The sequence below is a fragment of the Leuciscus leuciscus genome (assembly GCF_965113295.1).
Source record: "Leuciscus leuciscus genome assembly, chromosome: 5".
Lineage (NCBI taxonomy): Eukaryota > Metazoa > Chordata > Actinopteri > Cypriniformes > Leuciscidae > Leuciscus > Leuciscus leuciscus.
This window is the reverse complement of record NC_138729.1, coordinates 12,320,139-12,327,622: the sequence shown is the minus strand read 5'-3', so window position 1 is coordinate 12,327,622 and position 7,484 is coordinate 12,320,139. Positions and strand designations below refer to the sequence as shown.

Genomic DNA, 7,484 nt, shown 5'->3' with positions numbered 1-7,484 from the left:
CGGTTCGTCTGGAAACTCTCTACAATGGGTTCCTACTCACAACATCAATCATCCCATTTTCAAACATTTTTACCTACAATGCAAAAAAACAAAACAAAACAAAACAAATCCCATATGTTTAAAAAAAAGAGAACACACTGAATGAATGAATATAAAGGCATAATTCTTTATTTCCATAAACGTTGTCGTCAACATACTGTACATGGGCTTATATATTAGTAGTTTCTGTTAATATAAACATTTAAAAATGATGAAAAAATAAAAGACTGGCACAGTGCATTCCATAAGACAAAACATTTAAAATATTTAACTGTTCAGCAAACATTTGAAAATAAAACATTCATGCTGTGCACACTGTGCAGAACAAATACAATCATCCATCTATCAATCAATTTTCTTAATGGATTGATACTTGATTGTCCTATGTAGGGCTGTGAACAGATAAATCAGCTTAGACAGGTTTTTTTTTTTTTTTTTTTTTTTTTAGGTTAGAGTAACAAATTTAAACATATCTGTTACTGGCTGTTTTGCAAGTTCTCTACCAAAAAACTACACCAGCATTTCAGGAAGGATTTCTTAGAGCATATGTTTGGCGATTTTAGGGTTGTTCTTTCGGTACACCTCTCCTGAAAAAAAAAATACAATTACAATTCTACAATGTAATAACAACATTACAAAAAAGAACAGAATAATTCTAAATTAATCAAATGCTTTTATTCTAATTGTTAAAATGAGCAATTGTAATGTAACACATTTGTTCTTACGCTGCTGGTTCTTATCATCTTTTGAAGGCGCTTCACTTTTGTACAGTTTCCAGTTAAAGTCCAATCTAAGATGCATGTAATGTTTTTTGTCCAATTTGTCTGTAAAAACAATTAAGTAAAGACAAAATATTAACATTCTGTTAACACTTTACTTAAAGTCCTTATGTATAATGCATTATAAAAGTATTATGACTTGTAATGCACCTTATAATGCATTGTATGGTCTCATGAATGATTGTAACCACAGTTATAATACACTATAATACTTATCTATTCATTGAACACACCTTTAGAAAGTATAATGCAATGACAAACAACCAATTTCAGAATCTGCAAATATTATAATGCATTTTAACTATGGTTACAATTATTTATGAAAATATATAATGTATTTTAACATACCTTACAAATACCTTTATAATGTATTATACATAAGGGTAAAGTGTCACCAACATTTTTATTCTCTTTTTTCCAATATTTATTTATTAGTAGTTTAAGATGCACATAATATTTCTTTTTTAATGCTTTTGGAAAATAAAATTAAGTAGGCAATATTAAAATGTATTTATTTATTCTGGAAAAAAGGCTGCATGTGAACCATAACTTACCACGTTGCGGCAGGACATGTTATATTCCTGGCAGGGAAGAAATTTCAGATTTATTTTACCTTATATCAATAAACAATCATTAAAAAATAAAATAAAATTAAACATTAAAATTACCAGCGTAAAGACTTACCTTCAAATGAGGATTTATAATATTATAGGAATCCTCTTGAATTTTCTGGAGGCATTGTAGATTTGGCCATGTTTTATTTGACCTGACAAAGTGTAATGTGAGAACTGCAAGGAACAACTCTGTAAAAAAAAATGTTAAGAGATAAGAAAAAAATATCATAACATAGGCCTATGCTCAGTAAATAAATGCAAGTGAAATAGCTCTTACTACAAAGATTTCTGGTGTTCATCTTTTGACACTATTGCAAATCACAAAAGACGCCTCTTTTATAGACCAAATGTGGCAGATAAATGCTTCTACGTATAAGGACTTAAACATGATGACTCAAATCTCATTAAATCACCCCACACATTTTCATAGGAATTCCACAGATGTGACTAAATCACCCAGAAACTAAAAGCAGGCAAAATTGACAGTTGTATGTATGGATTTAACCAACAAAGTTTATTTGCCAATTCTAAGCATTTACACAACAACAAATATTACAACACAATATTCTATGGCCTATTTGTTGCGGTGTTTCAAACCAGGTTTGATAAAGATCACTATAGTTGTCCCACAAGAAATGATACAATCTCATATAAACTTTTTCTAAGAACCAAAAAACACACACACATCCAAATCACATTTTTACAACCATTTGGCTGACACAGAATAAGATTAGAGTTGATACAATCTCGTATAAACTTTTTTTAAGAACCAAACACACACACACACACACACACACACACACACAAACACCCACACACCTGGTTCGCTATCTTTGTGGGGACTCTCTAGACGTAATGGATTTTATACTGTACAAACTGTATATTCTGTCCCCTTACCCTTTCATCATTTAAAAAAAAAAAAAAAACTCATTCTGTGGGCTTGTTTCCTCATGGGGACCTCACTTTAGGTCCCTTTCACACAGCGCGTTGATCCCGGGAAATTGTCATAAAATTGCTAGAGTGCCTTCTGTGTGAACGCAAACACGAACAGGTGTTGTGCCGAAATTCGACCCCCTGCCAAATTATTACCGGTTAATTATTACAAAATAATTAATAATTTGGCGGGGGTCGAAATTCGGCACAACAGGTGCAGTGACAGTGACAGTCCCGGAACGCGCCCTGTGTAAACAAAAGCCAGGACCAATGCCCTAAGGGGTGTGTCGTAGTGATGGAGCGCGTGCCATCACAGGCCTTTCTACAACCTATGCTACAGCATATGGGGAACGAGCCACTCGGCAAACCCGGTGGCGCTACTGGGGAGTATGGACTCGTCTTCATGTAGAAATGATGAAGAGGAGTTATCAGCAGAACTGACATCTGACAGGAGTTCAGTTATCACATCCTGACGTCACGTGATCTCTCCAAGAGATGTGTGTGAACGCACTCACAGATTACGGAAAATCACTGGCACTGGCAGTGTGAATGAATCAAAATCAAACAATCCCGGGACACAATCCGTGTATTTTTCGGAATCTCTGTGTGAAAACACACACACACACACACTCTCTCTCATAGCTGTCCATCGTTTTCGATGATGACGCTTGCTTCAGGGTTAGGGAGGGGATTAACGACATTGCCGTTGGTGCCACTTCTCGTGGGCGTTGAGGCCGATCCTTGAGCCGCACACTCGTCCGCAGGTGGAGCAGGGGAAACCAAAGGACAGAGGAGCCCCAGCTGCCCTCTGGTGTCTTTGTCTGCGTCTCTCGGCTCTCCGTTGTTGGTCTTTGTCGTGGATTTGTGAAACTACTCGGGCACAGGTAACCTGCCAGGCTGATCTGTCCTGTGCCAGAGCTTCAAGCTGCATGGGATTGATGTTGGAATGCTTTAAAAGTCCCTTGGTGTAGTCCTTATAGCGCTTCTTTTGTCCACCAGCTGCTCGTTTGGCGCCTTGTAATTGGCCATAGAGGACTTGGCGAGGCAAGCGGTGGTCCGGCATACGGATGGTATGCCCTATCCATCGTAGGTGTTTCTTAGCCACAGCGGCTTCCATGCAGATAGAATTGGTTCTCTGTAGGATTTCCGCATGTTGGACTCTGTCCATCCAGGAGAGGCCGAGGATCTTCTGGAGGCAGCGGATGTGGAAGGATTGCAAGAGTGGGATGTGTCGGCTGTATGGAGTCCATGTTTCCGCCCCATAAAGCAGGGTGGAGACACACACAGCATTATAAACAGCAACCTTGGTGCTGACCCTCAGGTTTCGATTTTCAAAAACCCTACTACGAAGGCGACCGAATGATGAAGAGGCTTTTTTGATACGGGTGTGTATTTCCATATCAAGGGAGCAGCAAGAGGACAGAGTTGAACCGAGGTAGGTGAACTGATCTACATTTTTAAGTGGAATGCCGTTTATATGGAAGCTGGGAGGTGAAGAGGTTTGAGAGAAGTTTTGGGAAATAACTTCAGTTTTTTTAATGTTAACCTGAAGACCAAAGAATTGGTAGAGACTGGTCATTGTGTTGAGGGCGTGCTGCATGGATTCAGGACTATGTGCTAGAATCGCGCAGTCATCAGCATATTGTAGTTCAGCTATGCAGCAGGATTTGGTCTTCGTGTAAGCCTGCAACCTCCGGATGTTAAAGAGGCTTCCATCAAGGCGGTATTCAAGAAGAACACGATCCTTGTGTCCTAAAGCACAATGAAAAAGGTGAATGACGGCAGAGAGAAGGAGGTTGAAAAGGACTGGAGCCAAGACACAGCCCTGCTTCACCCCAACATTTACATTAAAGAACTCTGACTGAAGTTCTCCTGTGGTGACTCTGGCTTGCATCCCATTGTGCAGCTGCTGTAGAATGGTGAGGAACTTGGGTGGTACCCCAAGTTTGGAAAGTTGTTTCCAGAGCATCTCACGGTTGATAGTGTCAAATGCATTACTGAGGTCAATGAAGGCTATGTGGAGGTCTGTGCGCTGCTCTCTGCTTTTTTCTAGCAACTGCCTTAAGACAAAAATCATGTCAGTGGTGGATCTAGTCTTCCGGAAGCCACATTGCGTTTCCGGGAGTGCAGTTTCTGAGATGTACTTAACTAGCCTATTGAGCATGATTTTTGCCAGAACTTTCCCTGTGATGGAGAGGAGGGAGATTCCACGGCTGTTGCCACACACGGCTCTGTCCCCTTTTTGTTTATAGATGACCACAATATCGGCATCCTTCCAGTCTTGTGGGAGGGTCTCACATTCCCAGATGTGACAGATGAGGAGGTGCAGGCGGCGTGTAAGGAGGTACCCTCCATGTTTGAAGACCTCTGCCGGAATGCCATCAGGTCCAGCACTTTTATTGTTTTTAAGACTCGCAATGGCTTGGCGTGTCTCCAGGAACTGAGGGGGATTGTTGAGGTGTGTGACTAGTGGTAGGTCGGGGATGTTATCCAGGATAGAAATGTCAACAGGGTTATTGAGGTTGAGGAGAGTCTCAAAATGGTTTGCCCAGCGGGTGAGAATCTCATGGCGGTCCTTGAGGAGAGTTGAGCCATCAGCTGAACGAACTGGAGCAATCGCTCTCTTAGGGGCCGTAGAGAGTTTTGATGGCATCATAGAAGCCCTGCGAGTTGTTGCAGTCTGCCATGCGCTGTATCTCTTCTGCCTTCTTCACCCACCAAGTGTCCTCCATGATCCGGAGGGCACGCTGGGTTGCAGATCTCGCTGCATTAAAGGTGGCTTTCAGGGTAGGAGATCCAGGGCAGGACAGGAGAGCTTTATGGGCATCATGTTTTATTTTGAGGAGTATCTGTATCTCAGCCGAATTGCTGTCAAACCAGTCCTGGTGATGGTTCCTCGACTGGCCCAATGCCTCTGAAGCTGCACTGTGGATAGCTTGGCGCAGCATTGGCCAGTCGGCTGATTCCTCCGGGATCTTTTTGAGGTTATCAGCGAGGAGCTGTCGAAGGAGATCTCGTGAGGTGGAGCTACTGAGCCAGGTCTCAGCCAGGTCCAACAAGGTGCGGACATTCCATGAAGCAATACTCAGGTGTCTATTTCTTTCTTTCGTTTTTCGACCGCATGGTGGGATGCTCCGGCGGTTGCGGTATACCACCCAGAGTGTATGGGGCAGACATTTTTTTAACCACCTTTTCCAGGTCCTTCCCCATCTCAGGGGTGAGCAGCGTAGAACTGCTCAGTCGCAATAGAAGCTGCCGAGGCAATGTGCTGCTCCATCCCACAATTGCAACGACCATCACTCCATTGCCGCCTGTGTGCATGGTTTGGCTAGGCACTCCTAGCCACATCCTTGGCCTGTGCCTGCCACCATTCCACATCGCTACAGGACTTTTTTTTTGGGGGGGGGGGGGGGGGGGAGCAAGGGGGAAGCAAGAAGCTTGCACATAGGTAAGGATTAAGGTGAAGGTGCAGGTGTGCATTCCACACTCCCACCATCTTGGCTCCTTCCAGAAAGATCTCCGGTGGCATGGGAGAACCCATGACGACCTTCGTCTGAAAGAAGTTGCAGGGGGCTGCCGGTAGCCCGGTCTGCTGGGTTCCGCCTGTGCCTGTCCCCAAACACACACACACACACACACACACACACACACACACAGGCAGTGAAGAAAATCTGTGCCACAACATTGTTTGTTTTACTTTCACTTTCCCTTTGCGTGAATGGAGATAGAACGCTTAAGATAAAAATTTGGACACATGCTGCTGTCCCGAGAATTTTAGGTTTCTTTCGCTTCTCCCCCCACCTACAGAATGGCTGTATATGGGCACCAGGGACGGACTGGGGCTAAAAAACAGCCCTGGACTTTCTCCCAAATAGGCCCATCATCCGGCCATTCGCCTCTAGCTGTGTGCGACAGACACTAGCCAGGATGTCCTGATACTATTCCACATACTGTAGCCTATCAAACAAGCAAGTAACATCTCAAAACCAATGATGATAATTTTGGGGTTGTGTTTATTAATGAAGCCTCAGCCTTCAAATAAAAAAAAAAAAGTGCAATGCCATCAAATACAAATAATGAAGTGTCACTGGCTACAGAAACCCCAAATTACACAAACTTGTAATTATAAAACATATAGTTACTATATACCAGGGGTCTCCAACCTTTTTGTGTGCGAGTGTGTGTATACTCTAAAATATTTATTATACATATAACATGGTGGTGCTTTTTTACTTTTCACCATCATATGCAAAATAATAAAATATCCTGATATTCTGGTTCAGACTTACAAGCGTTAAATTTTTTTTTTTTTTATCAACAATTCCTGAAAAATAATGAAAATAAATAATTTCTATAAACCTATTGTATGTGTTATCAAAAACAGTATTTAGAAATGCAAAAATAAATAAATAAACTTCCATAACTTCTAAACAAAAACATTACTGCATTACATTTAATAGATTCATACATGACTATATAACAGCATTTTTTATATGAATATATACAGTCACATTTCTGCCAAAAAAAGTTTGTTTTACTACAGTTAATTCATAAGTTGTGGAGTGAAATGTCTTCCAACTGGTTTGTTCTTGAAACAATGTTTCGCCTGTTTTTTGCATCAATATGTTGAGAATATCATCGCTGTTTCATCTGGCTTTTATCAAGCATAAATCACATAGTCATCTGTGGGTTTATAATAGAGAGAATTCTGCGCTGAATTGAAATGCTTCTCAGTGGATCGCGCAGCTCTGTGTAATAATGTTCGCGTGATCGAGATCTGCTTTGGCCGCGATCGCTGTTTTTTGGGCCGAGCTGATGCTCCGCGCTGCTCAGATCAAACAAGTTTTGTTCCGCTTTTTGAGCATTTGCCATTTGATGTTTCTCACACGCAACGCAAATGACAGTGTATAATCAAAGAGAGTTTGGTAATTTTGTAGAGGCAAAAGTGCAAATGTTTAGTTGCACCGGCACAAAAAAAGGTCGCAAAATTATACCATTTAGTCGAAGTCTGGAGCCCCGAATTACAGTGGATCGCTATTGGCAAGTTGGGGCTTTTAAAGGTAGGGTAGGTAATCATTTTTCTAAAAAAAAAACATTCCAAATTTTTTTAAACTGTCTT

At 41.3% G+C, this 7,484-nt stretch overlaps 1 long non-coding RNA gene across 1 annotated transcript; it reads right to left on the bottom strand.

Annotated features, from left to right (window-relative positions):
* Positions 1-152: 152 nt before the first annotated feature.
* On the bottom strand, positions 153-1,584 carry LOC309498387. The gene is made up of 4 exons (XR_014205936.1): positions 1,503-1,584; positions 1,373-1,399; positions 765-863; positions 153-626 (listed from the first exon to the last, which is right to left on the bottom strand). It is a non-coding gene; the product is annotated as an uncharacterized lncRNA (long non-coding RNA).
* Positions 1,585-7,484: the final 5,900 nt, after the last annotated feature.